A 24,805-nucleotide genomic window follows, 5' to 3' on the forward strand; every position below is an offset into this window, starting at 1 on the left:
TATCTCTGTTTTGGTACCAGTACCATGTTGTTTTGCTACTGTAGCCTTGTAGGCATAGCTTCAGCAAGTCAGTAGCACATGCCTCCAGCTTTAGTTCTGACTTAGCATGTCTTGGAAATGCAGCCTTTTGGCTCCATATGAACTTTTAAAGCAGTTTTTCCACTCTGTAGCTGAAACCTATTGGTAGCTTGATGGGGATGCATTGAATCTATTAATTACCTTGGGCAGTATGGCCGCTTTCACAATATTGATTCTTCCTATCCATGAGCATGGTATAAGTTCTTCCATTTCATTATGTCCTCTTTATTTCACTGAAAGTTATGAAAGTTTGTAGTCTCCTTGAAGAGGCGTCCTTGTCCTGCAAGTTGGATTCCTAGGTATTTTATTCTCTTTAAGCTAAATTGTGAATGGAAGTTCAGTTAGATTCCCTATTTAACAAATGGTGATGCTAGAAATTAATAGCCATAAGTAGAAAGTTGAAACTGATCCTTCAATTTCTTATACAAAAATTAATTCAAGATGGATTAGAGAATTTAAAATGTTAGACCTAATACCATCAAAACCCTAGAAGAAAATCCCAGGTAATACCATTCTGGACATAGGTATAAGTGTGACTTCATGTCTAATTCAAAGCAACGCAACAAAGCCAAATTGACAAATGACAAATGGATCTAATTAAACTAAAGAGCTTCTGCACAGCAAAAGAAACTACCATCAGAGGAACAGGCAACCTATAGAACGGAGATAATTTTGCAATCTACTCTTTATCTGACAAAGGGCTATTATCCAGAACTCTACAAAGAACTCAAACAAATTTACAAAAACAAAGAACTCCTATCAAAAGGGGTAAAGATATGAACAGACATTTCAAAAGAAGATATTCATACAGCCAATAGACACATGAAAATGCTTCAACCGGCTAACAGAGAAATGCAAATCAAAACTAATAATGAGATACCATCCACACCAGTTAGAATGGCGACTGTCTAAAAAGTCGTGGAAACAACAGGAAAGGAGGAGGATGAGAAATAGGAACACGTACACTGTTGGTGGGATTGGAAACTAGTTCAACCATTATGGAAAATAGTATGGTGGTTCTGATCTAGAACTAGAAGTACCATATATATCCAGCCATCCCATTACTGGGTATATACCCAAAGGATTATAAATCATATGCTGCTATAAAGACATGCACATCAAGATATGTTTATTGTAGCACTATTCACGTATTAAAGACTTCCAAACAACCACAAATGTCCATCAGTGGATGACTGGAGTAGTGAAAATGTGGCAACATATACAATTCATGGAATACTATGCAGCTACAAGCGATGAGTTTGTGTCCTTGTAGGACATGGATGCAGCTGGAAACCATCATTTCAGCAAACCATCACAAGAACAGAAAACCAAACAATCAGATGTTCACCTGGCGAGGTGGGAACCGAACAGATCGTACTTGACCGGGAAGGGGAAACATCACAATAATCGGGCCTACCACGGAGGGGGGAGGGATTGCATTGGGAGTTATACCTGATGTAAATGACGAGTTGATGGGTGCTGACGAGTTGATGGGTGCAGCACAGCAACATGGCACAAGTATACATATGTAACCTGCATGTTATGCACATGTACCCTAGAACTTAAAGTATAATAATAAAATAAATAAATAAATAAATAAAATGAAGATAATAATTTTATTCCATAAAGTAAAGCACACAATTTTCTGGCAGGTAAATTAAATGAGTGAAATTTACTTTGGAAGGAAAGTGCCAGCTAATCACTAGTAATTTTGAAGAATTCATTATTTTCATCCTTATCAAAGTGGTGGGAAGAAAATCTGAATATGGTTAAAAGTTACTTTAACTAATTGTTCTAATGGCTTTTGAAGCAAACTTTTTTTTTTTCCATGTATCATTTATTTTGTCTTAAAGTAAAAGACACATTATTCTAATAATTACAAGTAATTTTAATGAAATGTATTTTCAAATACAAATTTGAGTACAGGATGTACATGATTATTCATTAGTAAGTTTATAAGCAATGTTTTGGGGAAATAGCATTATATAGGCCTTCTTTTTGAGAATAATCTTATAAATGGAAGAAGCAAGCTGTCTATATGAAAAAATTGCTGGTTAAACTAATATCAGGACAGATAATACTAAATTTAACATATGTGCTACAGTTACTATGTAGAAAATTGACTTTCTAAGAAAACAATAGTTTCTTGAGTGTGACAACAGACATTTTTCTCATATTAAAAATTACTTGACATTGTGACTGTAGTTTTATATTTTATCTGTGAGATAAATTTTAGGTTAAAATTAAATCCAAGATTTCCGTCTGATATTTTATATTGCACAGATACTTTTATTTAAAATATTTAAAAAATAAAAGTCTCATATATTTGGAAAACAACTTAACCACTCTCATATTCACACATTACTTATGGCTACCTGCTCATAAGGAGAGGACAGTAATTTAGAACTATTATTTACATATGTCAATGTATGAGTTATATTTCACAGTATCCCAGTGACTAGCTGGAATCAAATAGGGAATGTAGGTATTGTTCCAACAATTTTAAATAACCCATTATATTTTTTACTTTTTAAATCGTCTGCCCTGGTAGAGAAATCATCTTTAGTTGCCATGGAAATGCTTGCTTAATAGAAAACGAATAAGCGATAACTTCGTTTGATCATAAAGGGAAAGGGATATTTAAAGGAAGCAGAAGTCTTGTTAAATAAAAAGTAATTATACTAGTGCTTTTCTCATCTTCTGAACATTTTATCATTCTGTCCATTGGGAAGTAGGCAAAGAATGATATTTCAACCACGGTTTAGCATAATTCTGTTTAATTTTATCTATCTGCACTTGCAAAGTAAAAGCTAAAAGCTTCCCTGTAGTTAGGTGACTATGCCTGGATCAATGAACTTGGACATGAAGGCTTAGGCTGTGATCAAAATAGTGTTATTAAAGTATTTTTCATCCGTTTGATTGAGAGATTAGATAGTGAGGTACTGGCTCAATCAAAAGATTCTTTCCTGATTCTTTCAGCATTCAACATCCATATTTCCTCATATGTATCACATATTTCTCATTTATTAAAATAACTAATATTTGAAAGTTTACTATGTGCCAAACATGATTCCTAGAGCTTTATGTGGGTTATCTCCCTTAACCTTCACAACAGCCCAAGGAGTAAGGATTATTATTGTCTACTTTTTTACAGATTATGAAACTGAGACCTAGAGTATTAAATAACTTACCCAAAGTTTCACAGTTAGTAAGTGGTGAAACAGAGTTATATATGTAAGCAATCTTGTTTCAGAGCCTTTATTCAAGTGCTACCCTATGCCAACTCTTCAATTTATTACCAAATGCTATTGCTATTTTACTCTTTTAAATAGCCTATCAGGTCCTAGTATTTTCAGCCTGCTGCATCTGGGATACAGCCTCTGTCTCGTAGAGGCTCAATGAAGGAAAGAAGTACCAAATATTTCAGCCACACTAATCAGCCATATTTTACGTCTTCAGTTTGGAGGCACAGAGGATGAGAAACGCTGGCTTTATTGCTAATTATGGAGAGATACAGTAACCCTTAATTGGAGGATGAAGAATGAGAGAACTCCATTTTAGCCACACCCACCTAAAGCAGAACTTACTTTAAACTGAGCCGTGGGAAGGGAAGGGAAGGAGTAGGATCTTTACATATTTCCTGTTACGTTTATGACCATTAAAAAAAATAATCTGCTATGGTCTTAATATCCTCAAAAATTCAGGGGTTAATATAATCCCTATTGTGGTGGTATTCAAATAAGGGGCCTTTAGGGAAGTCATTAAGTCATGAGGGCTCCCCACTTACGAATGGATTAATCGTTATAAAAGGGCTGGAGGGAAATAGCTTAGGCTTCCCCATTTGCTCTTTCACTCTTCTGGCATTTGGGGACACAGCATTCTCCCCTCTTGCCCTTCCATTACTCCTATCCTGTGGGAGTACAGCACTAGTTCCCTTTCACAGGATGCATCAATAAGGAATCACCTTGGAAGCAGAGAGCAGCCCTCACAAGAGACAAAACCTACGAGCACCTTGATCTTAGACATCACAGCCTCCAAATCTGTAAGAAATCTGGAGATTCTCAGAGAACTAAAAATAGAACTACCATTTGATCCAGCAATCCAACAACTAAGTATCTACTCAAAGGAAAAGGAATCATTTATGAATAAGATACCTACACCTGTATGTTTTTCACGGCACTATTCACAATAGTAAAGATAGGGAATCAACCTAAGTGTCTATCAGTGAAACACTGGATAAAGAAAATGTGGTCTTCATGCATAACAGAATACTACTCAGCCATAAGAAAGAATGCAGTCATGTCTTTTGCAGTAACATGAATGAAACTGAAAGCCATTAATTTAAGTGCAACACGTCACACACAGAAAGACAAGTACTGTATATTTTCACTTATAAGTGGGAGAAAAACTGGGTATATATAGACATAGAGTGTGAAATAATAGAAATTACAGACCAGGAAGGGTGGGATTTGGGAGGGGAGTTCGTAAACTTTCCTTGTGTTACACAATTCTGTTTATTAATAACAATCTAAAATATTTTAAGTATATTGCCTTTACAGGCTCTTTTAATATCAGATATGGTTACTCCAATTGTTCTTTTAATTCATTTTTTTCCTGATTTTGGTAAGTTTGTTCTTCCAAGTGTGTATATTATAAACTCTTCTAGTTCTAGGGGAACAAGAACCAGACGATAACTTTGTTAGAATTACTGAAATTTATAAATTAACCTACAGGTGAAAAGAATATTTATGGAATTAAGTCTTCTTTTCTAAAACCTTATGCTATTTTTTTTTCCTCTTTTTATGTTCACTTCAGCATGTTTGCAGAGTGTTATATCTTTCTCATACAAGCTTTATACATTTCTTGTTAAGTTCATGTCTAATATTTAAAAAAAAAATTTTAGATTAGTTCTAGATTTACTGGAAAAACATGTGAAGGCATTACAAAAGTTTCATATCCCCCACACCCAGTTTAACCTATCTCTTAGGTTAGTTTTATATATTTGCTCTAATTAATAATTAAATACTAACACATTATTATTAGCTAATCTCCATCACTTATTTACATTAGCTTTTTCACCCGATTATTCTTCTGGTCTAGTATCCCATCCACAATACCACATTATATTTAGTCATTGTGTCTTTTTAAACTTCTCTTCGCTGTTACAGTGTCTTAGATTTTCCTTTTTTTTTTTTTAATGACCTTGACAAATTTTGGGTGTACTCTTCAAGTATATTTATAATATCACTCAATTGTGATGTTTTTGATGTTTTTCTCATTATTAGACTGGGATTATGTGTTTTTATAGATAAACCATAGAGGCAAAGTGCGATTTTCATCACATCATATTATGCTGTCAATAAGACTGACTTATCACTAATGATAGCTTGATCATATGACTGTGGCAGTGTTCATCAGGTTTCTTTACTGTAAAGGTCTCTTTATTATTATTATTATTATTATTATACTTTAAGTTCTTGGGTACATGTGCATAACGTGCAGGTTTGTTACATATGTATACTTGTGCCATGTTGGTGTGCTGCACCCATCAACTCGTCAGCACCCATCAACTCGTCATTTACATCAGGTATAACTCCCAATGCAATCTTTGTACTCTTTGAAAGAAAGCCAATAAATGCATCCCACACTTAAGCAGTGGAGATTTGTGCTTCACCTCCTTTGGGGGGTGTAATCTCAATAATTTATTTGAAATTCTGCATAGGAAATTTGTTCTTTCTCATGAGCCTATTTAATTATATATTTATACCAGTACAGATGCAAGATTATTTTATATTTTTATTATTATCCAATATTACTTAAGATGTTCAATCTCTTCCAGTTTTTGGTCAATGGAAGCTCTTTTCAGTTGGCTTGTGACACATTTAAATCATTGTAGGTTTCTTGTTCAGTTTGGCTTTTTGAGCATTACTTTACTTTGTTGCACTACAAAATACCCTAAGATCATCTTGTATATTTATTTCCCCAATCCTGGAATTACTCACTATAGCCAAATTTTAAATTTATTATGTAAATGAAATATTCTCCTTATCTCCTCTTATCTCTTAATATTGGTATTGATTTTTATTCATAATGCTATTAATTTTATACATTAATTGCATTACCTGAGAATGTATTAAATTATCTTGTTTGATGTAGCACTTTTTCAGTGAATTCTTTTAGGTTGTTTAGATGTATAGCCGTGTTATTCACAAATTAATCTAGACTAACTTTTCCTTTCCAGTTTGTATTCTTTTAATAGTCTTCCCTTGTCTAATTGTATTGACTAATTCCTTCAACATAATATCAAATAGTGGTAGAGAGAAAGGACATTTCTGTCTTGTTTCTAACAGTAATAGGGATACTGATATTATTTTCCTATTAAGTCAGATGCTGTTTTCTTTTCCCTGCATATTCTTCCAACACAATTTAATAGCTAAATCCATCACTTATTTCAAGTAAGTGTGAATATATTCCCTTTGTGGTTACTCTTCCCCAATCACCCTATTTAATATTGGACTCATTCCCACCTCACACCTGGTATCAGACCTTCTAATCTCCTGAACTTCTCTATTTATTACCATAAAACTTGTCAACTTCTAACATTCTATATACTGCATTTATTTATTAAATTTATCGTATGCTGTCTGTCACGGCTGATGAAAATATACTCTCTGTGAGGGCAGATATTTTTGTTTATGTTGTTTAATGATCATCCTTATTGCCTAGAACAATGTGTGGCACACGATAATTCCTCAAGAAATACTTTCATTAAAAATGAGTATGTAGACTGGGTGCAGTGGCTCAAGCCTGTAATCCCAGCACTTTGGGAGGCAGAGGCTGGCGGATCATGAGGTCAGGAGATCGAAACCATGGAGCCTAACATGGTGAAGCCCCCTCTCTACTAAGAATACTAAAAAATTAGCCGAACGTGGTGGCGGCGCCTGTAGTCCCAGCCATTCGGGAGGTTGAGGCTGGAGAATGGCGTGAACCCGGAAGGCGGAGGTTGCAGTGAGCCGAGATGGCGCCACTGCACTCCAGCCTGGGAGACAGAGCAAGACTCCGTCTCGGAAAAAAAAAAAAGAATATGTAAGTTATTCCACTCAGTCCTTAGAGTATTCAATTTTTATCTTTTATGAGCTGTTATGTATTACTTTCTGTTTTAATTATATCTTCTATATCATACTAGATTTGTAGCTCCATTAGAGTAGGAACAGTGTCTTCCTCATGTTTTTAATTCATTCATAGACCAAGAAAAGTGTTTTATATTTAGTAGGGATTCAAAATACAATGACAAAACCAAGTAAAATGAACTTTCCAATTGCTGTATTTATGTTTGTAGACTCGGATCAATTATGAGTTTTGAGTCTACTTTGCAATACCAACTGGTATTATAAATGGCTCTGTTTGAAATGGACCGTCTATCTTTTTGACCCATGAATAGACTCCACATTCTTGAGTGGTAGCTACATAGCCTTTCTTTATATTCCTTGAACATACTAAACCTATACAAACTCAGAGAATATTTTTCTTGATGTTTTTTCTCTGCCTGAAATGCTTCCTTATTAATTTTTTAAATACATATTTTATTTTTAGGGCAGGATCATGATGAAAGCAAAATAGAGCAGAAAGTACGGAGAAATCCCATATACTCTTGACACCACACACCCACAGTCTCCTCCACTATCAACCTCCCATACCAGGGTAATACATTTGTTATATTCAATGAACTTTCACTGACATATTGTCATCCTAAATCTGTACTTTATATTGGGATTCACTCTTGGCATTTTATATTTTGTGGCTCTTGACAAATGTATAATGACATGGATCTACCACTGTAGTATCATACAGAACATTTAAAGTGACCTGGAAACCTTGTGTTCAGCTTCTTCGTCTCTCCCTCCTCCCTAAACCCTGGCAACCACTGATACTTTTAGTGTTGCTATAATTTTTGCCTTTTTTGTAATTTAATACCTGAAACAATATAGTGTATAGCCTTTACCAGATTGACTTTTTTTACTTGGTAATGTGTTTTTTAAGTTTCCTCCGTGTTTTTTCATGGCTTGATAGCTCGTTTTTCACTAGCACTGAACAATATTCAATTGTCTGAATGTAGCACTGTTTATTTATCTATTTATATACTGAAAAACACTTTGGTTGCTTCCAACTTAGGGAAATTATGAAGCTGCTATAAATATCTGTGTGCAGGTTTTTGTGTGGACATAAGTTTTCATTTCCTTTCGGTAAATACCACGGAGTGTGATTGCTGGATCATGTAATGAGTGTGTTTAGTTTTTAAGAAACCACTAAACTGTCTTCTCTCATGGCTCTACTGCTTTGTAATCCCATCAGCAATGAATGTGGCTTTCCATTGTCCATATCCTCACCAGCATTTGATATTGTCAGTGTTTGAAATTCTATGTTAATAGGTGTGTAGTTGTATCACATTTCTGTTAAAGTTTGTTTAATGATGTGTGATGTTGAGCATCTTTTCATATGCTTATTTGCTATCTATATATCTTCTTTTATGCAGGGTCTGCTCAGATCTTTTGTCCATTTTAAAATAGGGCTGCTCATTTTATTATTGTTGAGTTAAAGAATTTTGCATACATTCTAGCTAAGAGTCCTTTATCAGATATGTTTTTTGCAAATATTTTTTTCTCAGTCTGTGGCTTATCTTTCATTCTCTTGTCAGTATCTTTTGCCAAAGAGAGGCTTTTAATTTTAATTAAGTACAGATTATCATGTATTTATTTCTTGGACTGTGCCTTTGGTATTGTATCTGAAGACTAATCACCGAACCAAGGTCACCTAGATTTCTCTTATCTTTTAGGAGATTTATAATTTTACATTTTTACATTTAGGTGTATGATACATTTGGGATAATTTTTGTAAAGGGTGTATATTCTGTGTCTAGATTTTTTTGTATTAGATATTCAGTTAAACCATTTGTTTGAAAAACTATTTTTTTCTATTGTATTATTTTTATTTTTTTCTGAAAGTTTAGTTGACTATATTTGTCTGGATCTCTTTCTTTATGCTTTATTTTTTCCCTTAATTTATTTGTTCATTCTTTCACCAAGACCACACTGTATTGATTGCTATAGTTTTATAATAAGTCATGAAGTCAGGTAATGTCATTTTCAAAATTTGTTGTCTTTCAGTGTTGTGTGGTTTTCCTGGTCTTTTGACTCTCCATATAAATTTTGAATGAGTTTACCAATATCCTAAATATTAACTTGTAAGGAATTTGATTTGGATTTCATTGAATGTGTAAATCAAGTTGGGTAGAACTAACATCTTGACGATACTGTGTCTTCCTACCCATAAACATGTAATATCTCTGCACTTATTTAGTTATTTGGTTTCTTATTTCACCATTTTATAGTTTTTCTCATATACATCTTCTGTTTATTTTGTTAGATTTATATCTAAGTATTTTATCATTTGTAGTGCTAATATAAATGGTATTGTGTTTTAATTTCAAATTCTACTCATTCATTGCTTATGTGTAGGAAAGTGATTAAATTTTATGTATAACTTGTATCCTAAAGCCTTTCTATATTTGCTTTTTAGTTACATGAGGTTTGTTATTGATACTTTGTTTTTTTTAATACACAATCATATCATCAACAGAGAAATGCAATTTTATTTATTCCTTCCCACTTTCTATATTCTTTCATTTACTTCTCTTGTCTTAATGCATTAACTAGGACTTCTAGTATGACGATGAAAAGCAGAGTTGAGAGGGGTCATCCTTGCCTTTTATTGATCTTAGTGAGAAAACTTCACATTATTCCCAATAAGTATGATGATAGCTATAGGGTTTTTGTACATGATCTTTGTCCAATTGAAGAAATTTCCTCTCTTCCAAGTTTGGTGATGGTTTTTCTTATGAATGGGCACTGAATTTTGTCAATTTTTTCTTGCATCTATTGATCAGACCATGTGATTATTCTGTAGACTGTTGATCTGATGGATCATTTTCATTAGAATGCTTTTCATTATATTTTCATTATAATGAAAATACTCTAGACAGACATAAACAACAAACATTTATTTTTCACAGTTAAAAAAGTATGATGTCTTAGATCAAGGGCTTACAGATTCAGTGTCTGGCGAGGGCCCCCTTTCTGGTTTATAGATGGCTCACTTCTGTGTCCTCACGTGATAGAAGGAGCAAGGGAGCTCTATGGAGGTACTTTCACAAAGATACTAATAACTCATGAGTTCTCTACCCTCATGGCCTGACCATCTTCCCAAAAAACTCACCTTCATATACCATTACGTTGGGAGTTTAGATTTTAAAATACAGATTTTTTTTGGGAGAGACACAAACATTCAGACCATAACAGATTGCTTCAATTGATTTTTGAGAATTGAGACAGCTTTGCTGTCTGGAATAAATTCCACTTGGTCATGATGTATAATAATTTTTACAAATTGTTATATTCAATTTGCTAATATTCCACGTATGACGTTGCGTATAAGTACATAAGAGATATTGGTTTGCAGTTTTATTTTCTTGTACTGTCTTTGTCTCGTTTTGTTAGGAAAATGCCGGCCTCATAAAATTAGTTGGAAAGTATTATCTCTTTTTCTATCCTCTACAAGTGATTGTAGGTAATGGATAAATTTTTTTTCCTTAAGTGTTGGTAGAATTCGGCAGCAAACTCATCTGGGCCAAGTGTTTTCTGTTTTGGATGGCTGTTAATTATGTATTCAATTTCTTTTATAGTATAGGCCTATTCTAATTGTCTATTTCTTCTTTGGCGAGATTCCATGGATTGTGTCTTTCAATAAAAGAGTTCATTTTATCTAGTTTATCAAATTTGTCAGTATAGATTTGTTTCCAGTATTCCTTTATTTTCTCTATATTGCCCATGGGATCTCTAAGGATGTTCCCATTTTATTTCTGATAGTTGTGTCTTCTCTCGTTTATTTATTAGTTAGCTTGACTATAATTTTATCAATTTTATTCTTTAAACAACCAGCTTTCGTTTTCATAGATTTTCTCTGTTGACTGGCTGCTTTCAATTTCATTGATTTCTGCTCTAAATGTTATCATATTTTCTTCTTTTTACTTTGAATATTATTGGCTCTACTTTTTCTGGTTTTACAAAGTGGAAGCTTAGATTGTAGGTTTCAGATACTTGTTTTATTCTAATATTCAGTAGCAGAAATTCCCCTCCACTGTTTTTACTGCATCCTACAAATTTTAATAAGTTGTGTATATTCATTTTTACTTACTTTGAAATATTTAAAAATTCCTCCTAATATTTCCTCTTTGACCCATTTGTTATTTAGAAGTATGTTCTTTAATCTCCATGTGCTTTGGGGTTTTATAGCTATCTTCTTGATATTGAATTCTGGTTTGAGTAATTGTGGTCAGAGAGAATACATTATGATATCTATCCTTTTAAATTTGGCAAGGTGTGTTTTATGACCCAGAATGTGTTCTATCTTGGTGAATTTTCCATGTGAGCTTACGAAGAATATGTATTTTGCTATTGTTGGATGAATTAGCCTATAGATGTCAATTATATCTAGTTGTTTGATAGCGTTATAGGGTTGAATTATGTAATTGTTGATTTTCTACCTGATGAATCTGTTTGTTTCTGATAGAGAGAAGGCTGTTAAAGTCTCCAATTATAATATTAATTGCATATTTTTCTCCTTGTAGTTCTATCTGTTTTTGCCCCATGTATTTTGATGCTCTGTTGTTAGGTCCATACACTTTAAGGATTGTTGTGATTTCCTGAGGAATCCACTCATTATTAAGTAATGCTTCACTTTATCCCTGATAATTTGTCTTGCTCTGAAGTCTGCTGTATCCAAGTTACTATATCTATCCCAATTTCTTTTGGGTTGGTGTTAGCATGTTATAACTGTCTCCATCTCTCTACTTACAATCTAAATGTCTCTTTATATTTAGAGTGAGTTTCATGTAGCCAACATATAGTTGTGTCATGTTTTTTGTTCCCTTCAATGTGTATTTTAATTGGTGTTTTTAAAACGCTGACATATAAAGTGATTATTGGTATATTTGGATTAATATCTACACTATTTATTACTGTTTTCTCTTTGTTGCCCTTTTATCTCTATTTTTCCACTCTTTTTCTGTATTTTGTAGTTCTTATTAAGCAGTTTGTGTGTATGATTTTATTTGCTTTGCTTCATAGCACATCAATTATAATTCTTTTTCTTTTTACTTTTTTTAGTTGTTGCCAAGAGTTTGCTACATTTACAACTACTCAAATCTACTTTAAAATAACATTATTTAAAATAGTGTAAGTACTTTATAGTTACATGACACAAATGGTCTCTGACTTACAATGGTTTGACTTACCATTTTTTGACTTTTTGATGGTGTGAATGTGATATATATTCAGTAGAACACATACATCAAGTTTTCATATTAGCATTCTGTTTTCATGTATTTAATAAATTATATGAAATACTCAACTTTTTAAATAAAATAGGCTTTATGCTAGGTGGTTTTACAAAACTAGGCTAATGGAAGTGTTTTGAGTACACTTCAAGTAGGCTAGGCTAAGTTACCGTGTTCACTAGATTAAGTGTATTAAATGCATTTTTGACTTACAATATTTTCAATTTATGATGGGTTTATTGGGACATATTTGTCCCATTATATGTCAAGAAGCATCTGTATTTTAATTACTCTCTTCTATCCCTGTACCAATATCATCATTTTTTCAATAATACATAAACAATATACATCAACTACATAGTCATTATTGGTTTTAACAAACTGTAATCTATCCTATAAATAATAAAAAAATACTTATTTTATCTTCAACCATTCTGTCTTTAGTGCTCTTCCTTTCTTTTTGTAGATCTATTCTTTGATCTCTATCATTTCTTTTCTCTCTGAATAACTTATTTTAACATTTTTTGCAAGCTAGGTGTACCGGTAACAAATGTCTTCAATGTTTGTCTGTCTGAGAAAGTATGCTCTTTCACTTTTAAAGGATGCGTTTGCAGGTATAGAATTCAAGGCTGGTTCTGTCTCCCACCCTCTCTCACTAATCAAAGCTTTAAATATTCACAGCACTCTATTGCTTGCATGATTTCTGATAAGTCAAAGGTAATTCTTATCTTTGCTTTTGTATTGGTAAGCTGTTTTTCACCCTCTGGCTTCTTTCAAGGTTTTTTTCTTTATATCTGACTTTTTACAGTTTTAATATAATATGCCTGGATGTAGGCTTTGTGTTTTGAATGTGTGTGTTTTAAATGTATTCTGCTTGATAGATCGGTGGTCTCATGTCAGACATTAAGTTGAAGACATACACAGTCATTATTACTTCAAATATTTCTCTGCCTATTTTTCTCTCCTTCTACTATTTCTATTTGTCTCATACCTCTTGGATTTTCCATTTTATTTTTTCAGTCTTTTTATTTTTTTGATATTTTAGTTGTGGAATATTCTATTGACATGTATTCAAGTTCAGATATTGTTTCCTCAGCTGTATATAGTCTACTAATGAGCTCATCAAAGGCATTCTTTTTATTTTGGTCACAGAGTTAACATTTATTTTTATTCTGTCTTCACATTTTCTTCTCTTTGCTTATATTACCCATCTATTTTTTCCATTTCATCTAATTTTTCCACTACAGCCCTTGCTGTATTCATTATAGTTATTTTAAATTGCTTATCTCATAATCTCAGCACTCCTTTTGTATCTGTGTCTGATTCTGATGCCTTCTCTTTCTCTTGAAACTCTGTTTGTTTCCTTAGTATGTTTTGCAATTTTTAGTTGAAAGCTTGACACAATATACTGGATAAAATGAACTACAATAAATGAGCCTTTAGAAATGTGGTGGTAAGATGTGGTAAAATAGTTTCTCTTAAGGGCAGGCCTTATTAAAACGAATACAAGACTTTGAGATATTTCAGAGGGTTACTTTTTCCTCCCCTCTTCCAGAGGCACAAAGAAGCTATTCTAAGCTCTTTACTGCAAAAACTAGGTAAAGCGAAACTCACAAAATGTGGACATGCCCCCTACTACTGGATTCCCTGGAGTTTTTAACTCTCATACTTGTCCACAATGAGCCTCCTGCTATTTGTCAGTTACAGTTTCAGTTTTCTTACTCTGTTACTGGCTCTCACTTAAGGTTTCTGTTTGAGGGTCTCTGCTCTGGTCAGGTGTAATTCTCTACAAAGAGTTTTTGGTTTGAAGTTTGTTTAGCTTTATACTTGTCGCTAAGGTGACTTCCAAGCTCCTTACATGCCAAACTAGAAACTGGGTGTTAAAATCTTGTTTATTTTATCTTCATGTATTACTCTCACTTCCCAAATCACTTGTATTGTTTGTTTAATGTATGTTATAACCATTTACCTCTTTTGTCTGTCTCTCTAACTATAACCATTTACCTCTTTTGTCTGTCTCTCTAACTAGAAAATGAAGAATATCTTAGGAAAGCATGAACTTGTATGCTTCCTGACTACTGTATCCTTTTGACATATAATAGTGACTAGCACCCAGCAGGCGGTCCGTGATTACCATTAAATGAATAGATGATTCCTGGAAATATATGATAAGTTTGTTACTTGGTGTTTTTGTGATTTTGTGATTTGGTTCAAATGTCTTCACTTATTTGTACTGGAATTATAGCAGATTCATTCAGTGTAAATAACGCTCTAAATATTCTTTTGAAACAGCATTTTACCATTATGTGGGTCAGCATCAATAATAAGAGTTGGAAATATCTCCACCTATAGTTGTGCTTTTAAGCACAATTATCTGTAACAGTCAGTGTTGGCCGCAATCTCAGCTGGATTTGGTTTCTTAAAAAAATAAATAAATGCAAAGACAACAATGGGAAGCAGTATGAGATAGATTTAAAGATGAATACCAAAATAAAGGTTATTGTTATGTGACACCGATGGGTTTCAGGTAACCCAATAGGCCTTCCATTGCTTGCTGAGAGTGCATTCATCTCTCCCTTTAGAAGTCCGGAATGCTACACACTGATAGAGATTAGCATTGTGATTCTGGGCACAGTTAGATGCCAAAACTTCAGTCAAGCTTCTCTTTAGTAACCTTTCCAAATCCTGACCTTTTTGTTATCATTGTAATTTGCTCATATGATTGTTTGTTTCCCCTACGTTTGTGACTCTTTATGCTGTTTATTTACAATGACTTCTGGACATTCTACATGGCATGTATTAAAGACATAAGAAAAGAGGTATTAGGTTGGTGTAAAAGTAATTGCAGTTTTTGCTATTATAAACTGGAATAATCATTCTATTTTGTAAATAAAAATGCCCCTTTCTTGCACAAATTGAATGCCTCATGGTAAGTATAAACAATTTTACAAACTATGATTATATGACAAATCAATTTTGATAAATTCTTTCTCAAATTCTAGTGATGATCATCATCTCTCTCAGACTATAAGTATAAAATTGTTCTTTATAAATGAAGTCGACTTGGTCTCTAACTCCTTAAGATGAATATGTCTTCTACATTAATAACAATGTTCTAATCTACAACCTACAGTAAAGATCAAATAAAAGCTTTGTTAAAGGATTTTATTTTTCTTACTTTTTTATTAAAATTTTATTTGTAATCAAGTTTGTTGATTACAAGTAAGGTCCAAACTGCTATCATTATTATATGTATTATTCTGCTCTCACTGATTGCCCAATTCTCTAGACGTTCTGTAAGTGTGGTGTAACAAAACTATGAGCACATGAATTATGGGTTTCCTTCTGTTTTGATGATCAATAATGTAGCAATTGATTACACTAAAGAGTTAACCAATCTGACTCAATTGAATCTACAAATACCAAGAGTGGCTATTTTAATTCAACGCTCCTTAAGTCAGTGTTAGATAAGTATAGTGATAAGATTTCACAAGGTTTTGTGGTTTAACTAACAGCCATGTATTCTCAGAGGCTTCAAAAAACAAATACTTATCTCTTATGTTACTTTATGGTTTTAAGTACACTGTAGCTCTATTGGGCTCCCTTGGCTTTGCTGTTTTATGCTGGGTTCACTAGACTCTATGGGGCCTGTATATTCTAGGCTCAGCTAGATTTGGTTAAACATGGCTCCACAAGTCTTCTCATTTCAGAATCTACACTGAAGGAATGCATTCATTATCTAAGACATACTATTTTAATGATGAAGAGTCAGAGCAAGAGGGCTATAGCACACAAAAATTACATTTAAAACATATGTTTATATGCAGCAAAATAACATGGCCAAGAACAAAGCCAACAAGGCAGAGGAAAATGGCTAGAAAAGGGATGGAAGAAATGCTAGTCAGTAAATAGTTCAAACTATCACAGAATAATGATTCACCAATATAAACCTCTTTATCTTCAATTTTTATCACTTAACATAGATGATAAATAACTATTTTATAATAGAAAGGTCACCAGTTATACAGTATCGTTAAAGGTAAAAAGCAAACCCCAAATATGTTTGTTTTTCTAGTTATTAGAAATATTACTAATTAATGTATCTAACAGTTCTTAAATCTATTAGTTTCTGATTTGTACCTTTTGAGTAATATGTTTCACACATTTAGTTTCAATCTAGTTTTCTAGGTTTTTGTTTTTAATTTTTTACTTAGAAAAGACAAATTTGTGTATTTAGAAACAACTTTAGAAAAACCAGTTCATGTGGTAGTTTTGGAAAGGTAGTTAAAAATTGAATGGATAAACAAGAATATTAATATGTCTAAAGCAATAGGTTCATTGATACATCATGCCATACCTTCATTATAAAAAAATATATTTTTAAGTATTTTACTTGGTTGTATTTCTAAAACATGTTGAAAGCTTTATAACCTTTTTCAGCTGCCAATAGAATGTATTTTAACATAATATGTCATAACGTAGTGTACCTAATTTAGATGAGGAAGATATATATGACTTTATATCCATCTTTTAAAATTCACTATGAGTGGCCAACATTGGCAAGATTCAGATTAGGATTTATGTGCAGATTAATTAGAGCAATAGCCAAATGCATTAAGCAATGGTAAAATCTTCAAAAACAGATAAAGATGGTATAACTGTTAAATGTATAGAAAATGGAGCTACAAAATACAAAGATATGGACCTGATCAGCATCTTTCCCTTAACCCTGACCTTGTAACTGACAGAAAAAAATTAACCCAGTATAGAAACACCCTCATCTCTAACATCTTCAGGCAAGTTAAACAAGATTGTAAATAATTAATGGTATGTCGTGGCTTCTATTAACAATGACTCTCCACACAGAGAAAAGAATCATTGATTCTACTCATGCACTCCTAGTCAACTTCCTGAACAGTTTTTCTCTGCACAACAGAAGACACATAGAAAATCTAATTGCAGGCAGGGCGTGGTGGCTCTCGCCTGTAATAACAGCACTTTGGGAGGCTGAGTTGAGTGGATAGCTTGAGCCCAGGAATTCCAGACCAGCTGGGCAACATGGCGAAACTCCGTCTCTACTAAAAATACAAAAAAAAAAAAAATGGCCGAACGTGATAGTGCGTGCCTGTAGTCCCAGCTACTTGGGAGGCTGAGGTGGGAGGACCACTTGAGCCTGGGAGGTAGAGGGTGCAGTGAGCCAAGATTGTGTCACTGCACACCAGGAGTCAGACCCTGTGAAAAAAAAATCTAATTGTGTAAAAGAAGTAGAAAAATTAAAAAGAAAATAAGAAAAACATGACTTAAGCAGCAAGAATTTAAAGAAAATAATAGCCCAGGATGTTGATGCTACAAACCCAAATTATAACATTATATATATAATCAGAGACTTTAGAGGAAGTTTGGATTATAGACACTAACAACAGAATATCCTATTAATGAGCATAGTTATATGTATTTGTGTGTAAATTAGTTCAACATTGTGAAAGACAGTGTGGTGATTCCTCAATGATCTGGAACCAGAAATACTATTTGACCCAGCAATCCCATTACTGAGTATATACCCAAAGTATTAGAAATCATTCTACTATAAAGACACATGCAAAGGTATGTTTATTGCAGCACTATTCACAATAGCAAAGATTTGGAACCAACCCAAATGCTCATCAATGATAGATGGGATAAAGAAAATGTGGCATATATACACCATGTAATACTATGCAGTCATAAAAAAAGAATGAGTTCTTGTCCTTTGCCAGGACATGAATGAAGCTGGAAACCTTTATTCTCAGCAAAGTGACACAGGAATAGAAAACTAAACACTGCATGTTCTCACTCATAATTGGGAGTTGAACAATGAGAACACATGGACACAGGGAGGGGAGCATCACACAGTGGGACCCGTCAGGGGTAGGAGGCAAGGGGAGGGAGAACATTAGGATGAATACCTAATGCATGCAGGGCTTAAAACCTAGATGATGGGTTGATGGGTGAAGCAAACCACTGTGGTACATGTATACATATATAACAAACCTGTACATTCTGCACATGTATCCCAGAACTTAAAGTATAATAAATTAAAAGAAAAAAAGGAAACACCCACCCAATAAAAAAGGTTTACCACTATACCACTAGGCTGCATGTGTTGCTTATGGGCAGACTGGGTATAGAAAAACTCACAATGATAGGTGGTGACTTTTTAGGAAAAATCAAGATTATTCTAAAGGAATGTATGCGTTAGCAGCTCTATATGTTTTTTGTTTGTTTGTTTGTTTAATGCTAAGGAAGCCAAACTCTAAAAAGTTAGAATGTCAAGTATATGATACCTTTTTTGAAATTTATAGTGGGAAGATGTTTGACTTGCTAAATAGGGAAACAAAATTAAGAGTGCTAGAAGATGCAAAACAGCAGGTTCAAGTGACAAGATTATAAGAATGGGAGGTCAAATGTGTTGACAGTGTACCTAAACTCATTGGCATAGGCAATAGTTGCCGAACTTCCAGTCAAACATCTGCAAATGTACATTCATCTTAGAGCCATGGAGTAAGTATTTCAGATCATTGCTGGAAAGGGAAAAATGCTTGAAAATTTTATTTCATCAATTTGACAACAAATGAAAAGAGGAGGTTATACTGCCAGTGTGGACAGGCAAAATAGGCTTGAAAGTGCTGAAGTTATTAAAAACATTTCAGTACTAGTGAAATGTATCAAATCCTTAGGTAGAAATAAACCTCATACTCCTTTCTGAGCAAGTAAACTCACTCAGGTGTTAAAGATATTATTTACAAATAAGATGGAATTTTTCATAATCTGAATTTAAAATCATAAAATGTGTGCTTATAATTTTTTATCATTTTCATTGTAAACAACTATGTAAACTAGTTTGTATGATAAATACTAACAAAATTCTGAAAAAGATTAAACTTTCCTCAAAGAGTGGATCAATTTTTGACTTTTTCCTCTTTCACTATTTCCTTCTTATTTTTAAAATACGGCTAGTAAACATGTAACCATATATTGCAGTACACAGGCAAAGAAAGAGATACTATATAAATTTCTGCCCGATGAGATGATCTCATTATACTAAACCACTATTCATTTCTAATTGCTCCCTCCTCTTACAAGTAGTCTTCCTTTCAATTTTCGAGTTGCTTTGGTTTAGCATAAGGCACAACTGGAAAAACATACAAAAATAAATATCTGTGCTTGAGTACACACAGAGGAACCTGGGATATCTGTAAACGTGACTAATGCTAATAATCTAGACGTATTCAACTTTTTCAACCAAAGGTGAGATACTTTCCTTTCCTGATTGTCTGAGAAGCCATAATAACCCATCTACGTATGGTTCACACAGTCTGCCTTCTTTTCGAGAAATCCCAGAAATGATTTTCAATAGAAAGCCCACCAGTCCCATTTACTCTGCATGAAAGAAGAGTGAATGCCACTAGACCTGCTGTGAGTGACTTTTTGTTCCTCATTTAATCACAGCAAGAATCATTTTCACACAGTAAGAGATGGGGGACTTTCAAACTAATAAAAGCATAGTTTCCAGAGAAATTTGCAAGAATGCAAATTCTTGCAATGGTAATGACTAGTAGAAATTATCCAATAAAATAATAGTAAAGCTATATGTAGAAACCACAGGACTAAGAACATTGTCCATAGAGTATGTCGGACTCTTCACTTGAGACATAAAAACAAATCCAAATACTATAAACCTAATTTGGATTGGAAGTTGCCAATAATAAATGAGCAATATTTTAAGGAACTTAATATACGTTATCAAAGCAAACCACTAAATTATTTTAGTATTTGCTCTTTGTGTTGACCAATTTAAGATACTATATTTATATCATTAAACTGGTATCAGCTATTATTTTTCTTTTTCTTTTCCTTCTTGCATTTCCTCCTACATATTTCTATATTAAAAGTTTTGTTATTATTTTGTTATTCATTTCAGTGAATGAATAAATATGCATTAAGGAAGATTATAAATATACTGTAAGTTTCCCATTTGTGACATTTACAAAGAACTTCCACTACATGTAATAATGTTGATATTTAGTTGTCTAAGTATTGGGCACATAGATACAAACAATGCACTTATTTAACCATTTTCAAAAGAGATGGAATCTGATTTCCACAGAAAATTATCTTTTTTGTTCTACTGTATCTATAATCAATCCCTTTTATTAGTTTCTTTTTCACTTAAACTTTTTGAAATATTACAATAATTATATTTTCACACATAGTTGTGCAAAATAAAACAGATACATCTACACATACAATACAAAATAGTTTTATGACCCCAAGAATTCCTGATGTTGACCTTTCATAACAACACAATATCCTTCTTCCCGACCTACCTTAAAACCGGGCAACTTCTAATTGGTTTTCCATTTCTACAGCATTGTATTTTAAGAATGTTATATGGAGATGTCAGAGAAAATAGCAAAGTAAGGAAATCTGAAATTCTACTTGTCCTTCAAAGCAATAGAAAAAACAGATTAGGCAATGTAAGAATCAACTTTTTGAAAAGTTATCCAAAAGCTTTCAGCCACACGAAAACTTGCAAGTACCTGTTTTTCAGAAAAATAGCTCTCAGTAAGAACAGTGAGCTTTGGAGAATTTTAACTTGCTCTAGCCCTTTCCTACACTCTCCGGTTCAGCAGTAGCATTGAAAATAATAGCACATATTCTTAGTACTGGAGGGAGAAAAACAAATCTCATTCTCAAAAAAGGATCATTATTTCATCTGTCTGGTAGCTCCCTGAAAGAACACCTGAAAATACTTGTCTTATTTGGTCTCACTCAGAACTCATGCACTGCTAAATCATTATGTGGGGGTGTGTATGAAAACATTTAGAGGCCAATAATTTGATCACTGATGCCTGAGGCAATGTGTAACAGTTGGGAGAAACAAGAAACTACCTAAAAAACATGGAAGAAAATGCTTAGAAATGAGATGTACATAAGGGATTTTAAAAGTTCCTGGGAATCTAGAAGCAAAAGCGCATGCCCATGACTGGGCACTTGCTGAGCACAGACCTGACATGTCTCTAAACTTTAATTTCTGGCTGATGTTGAAACTCTGCACACGCAGGAAGTTACAGCTAAGGCAGAGTTGTAAACTTCCCTGTTGAGTGTTAAAGAAATGACTAAACTTATATACAAAACTTCTCCACAAAGTTAGGGAGTTTTTGCTTTCAGTCGTTTAAGAAAATCTCTCTCCAGTCATTTGCTGACTAAAATGTTAACTAATCAAACACTTCAATGGCTATATAAGATTACAGACTTTATTGATTCAGTTCAGAAAAGTAACTTTAGTAACAACTACTACAACAAATGAAAGCAAAAGCAAACTCTAGGAAGAAAGGAGAATCTGATTTGCTGAGTAGTCTTATTATAATATCCAAAATGGCTAGTATTCAAAGTATTACAAGGTATACAAAGAAATAAGAATGTGATCACATACAAGATAAAAATCAGTCAATAGAAACTGTGCCTGGAGAAAACCAGATGTCAAGCATACTGAGGAAAAAATGTAAACAATCTATTATAAATATGTTCAAAGAGCCAAAAGCAACCACATTTATAGAATTAAGAAAAAATATAAGACCAATCCATCACAAAATTGAGAAAAACATTAATTTAGTATATACATTATTTTTAAAAAGCCAGATACAAACTCTGGAGTAGAAAAATACAACTGAACTGAAAAGTTCACTAGAATAGACAGCAGATTTAAACAGGCAAAATAAATATGCAGTGTATTTCAATACAGCAGTTTGGATTATACACTCTGTAGTACAGAAAAAAAAAATGAAGAAAAATGAACAGAGCCTAAGGATCCTGTTGGACAACTTAAGTGTACCAACACATGCATAGTGGGAAACCAGAGGAGATAAAACAGCAAAAAATATTTAAAGGTAATGGCTGAAAATATTCATTTTCTGAACACCCTCACTTGCACATTTAAGAAGATAAGAAACTCCTAGAAGGATAAACCAAAACAGATACACATTTAGACACAACTTAATCCCACTGCCAACTATCAAAAACAAAGAAAGAATTTTAAAAACAAGAAGAATTGAATCATTATGTACCAGGCATGTTCAATAAAATAAATTGCTTATTTCTCATCAGAAACCATAAAGGAGTAATTAAGACACTCTGTATAAACATGATGTTAGGGCGTTTGTCAGTAGATGACAGGACCTATGAGAAATGATAAAGTCCTTCAGGCTGAAATAACACAGTTGTTCAAATCTTCATAAAATATTTTTTTGAAAAAATACAGTAAATGTAAATATAAAAGTTAGGAAAAATAGATAATACAAATGTAGTTTTTGTTTATACTTCATTTTCTTCTATTTTAAAGGACAACCATATGAAACATTCTTAAATATCTTGGTTGATAAAATACCCAATGTATAAAGATGCTTCTTGTTTCATAAAAAGCATGAATAGTCGTTGACAAAGCTGTAAACAAAGGTTTACAGTTATGCATGGCTGGGGAGGCCTAAGGAAACTTACAATATGGTGAAAGGCACCTCTTCACAGGGCGACAGGAGAGAGAATGAGAGTCGAGCAAAGGGGGAAGCCCCTTATGGAACCATCAGATCTGAGAACTTACTATCACAGAACAACATGTGGGAAACTGCTCCCATGATTCAATTACCTCCCACCAGGTCCCTCTCATGATATGTGGGGATTATGGGAACTACAATACAAGATGAGATTTGGGTGAGATACAGTCAAACCATGACATAGCATTACTAGCTATTTCTACTAAACATTTAATAAATAGCAGACCAGGCATTGTGGCTCACGCCTGTAATCCCAGGACTTTGGGAGGCTTGGGTGGAGGAATCGTCTAAGGTCAGGAATTTGAGACCAGCCTGACAAGTATGGTGAAACCCCATCTCTACTAAAAATGCAAAAATTAGCCAGGCATGGTGGTGCACCCCTGTCATCCCAGCTACTCGGGAGGCTGAGGCGGGAGAATCTCCTGAACCCGGGAGGCGGAGGTTGCAGTGAGCTGAAATTATGCCATTGCACTCCAGGCTGGGCAACGAGTGAAACTCTGTGCTAGGAAAAAAAAAAAAAATTCAAGTATAATATTTGGAACATATCAGTTTATTAGCTGGGCACAGTGGCTCGCACCTGTAATCTCAGCACTTTGGAGAGCCAAGGTGGGCAGACACGAGGTCAGGAGATCGAGACCATCATGGCTAACATGGTGAAACCCTGTCTCTAATAAAAATACACAAAATTATCCAGGCATGGTGGTGGGTGCCTGTAGTCTCAGATACTCAGGAGGCTGAGACAGGAGAATCGCTTGAACCCAGGAGACGGAGGTTGCAGTGAGCCGAGATTGAGCAAGACTCTGTCACAAAAAATAAAAAAATAAAAAATAAAAAAACTAGTTAATATTAAAACTTTATAAATTCTTCCCTTAAATTTCATTTTTCTAAGGTCAGGAATCAGAGGCAGAGTTAGTGTGCCTCTCCCTCTTGGAAAGACAAAATAGACACATAGTGTGAACTTTTTTAAAAAGGCAATGCAGGAAATTAACAGGAAAACTGAAAGAATTCACAGAATCTTTCAAAGAAGTGGCAGATTGCAACCTACATTGTGAGCCAGGTGAAAATTAGGAGTATGACAGAGGGAGAGACTGCCTAGAGGATACACACCCCAACTTGGGAACCTGAAAATCCAGGACATAAGGGAAGGCCTTAACTCTACTCATTACTGAACTGATTTAGGGAGTGGTGTGTTAGTTCATTTTTACACTGCTATAAAGAACTACCTGAGACTGGGTAATTTATAAAGAAAACAATTTTAATAGATTCACAATTCCACATGGCTTGGGAGGCCTCAGGAAACTTACAATCATGGCAGAGGATGAAGGGGAAGCAAGGCACGTCTTAACTGGCAGTGGGGGAGGGACTGTCAAACACTTTTAAACCATGAGATCTCCTAAGAACTTACTATTATGAGAACAGGATGGGAAAACCAATCCCATGATCCAATCACTTTCCAGCAGGTCTCTCCCTTGACATGTGAGGATCACAATTCTGATGTGATTTGGGTGGGGAAACATAGACAAAATATATCATTCTGTCCGTGACCTCTCACAAGTCTCATGTTCTTCTCACATTTCAAACACAATCATGACTTCCCAACAGTTTCCCGGAGTCTAAACTCATCCCGGCATTAACCCAAAAGTCCAAGTTTAAAGTCTCATCTGAGACAAGGCAAGTCCCTTCTGCCTATGAGCCTATAAAATTAAAAGCAAGTTAGGACCAGACACAGTGTCTCACACCTATAATC

The sequence above is a fragment of the Papio anubis genome, chromosome X (assembly GCF_008728515.1).
Source record: "Papio anubis isolate 15944 chromosome X, Panubis1.0, whole genome shotgun sequence".
Classification (NCBI taxonomy): Eukaryota; Metazoa; Chordata; class Mammalia; order Primates; family Cercopithecidae; genus Papio; species Papio anubis.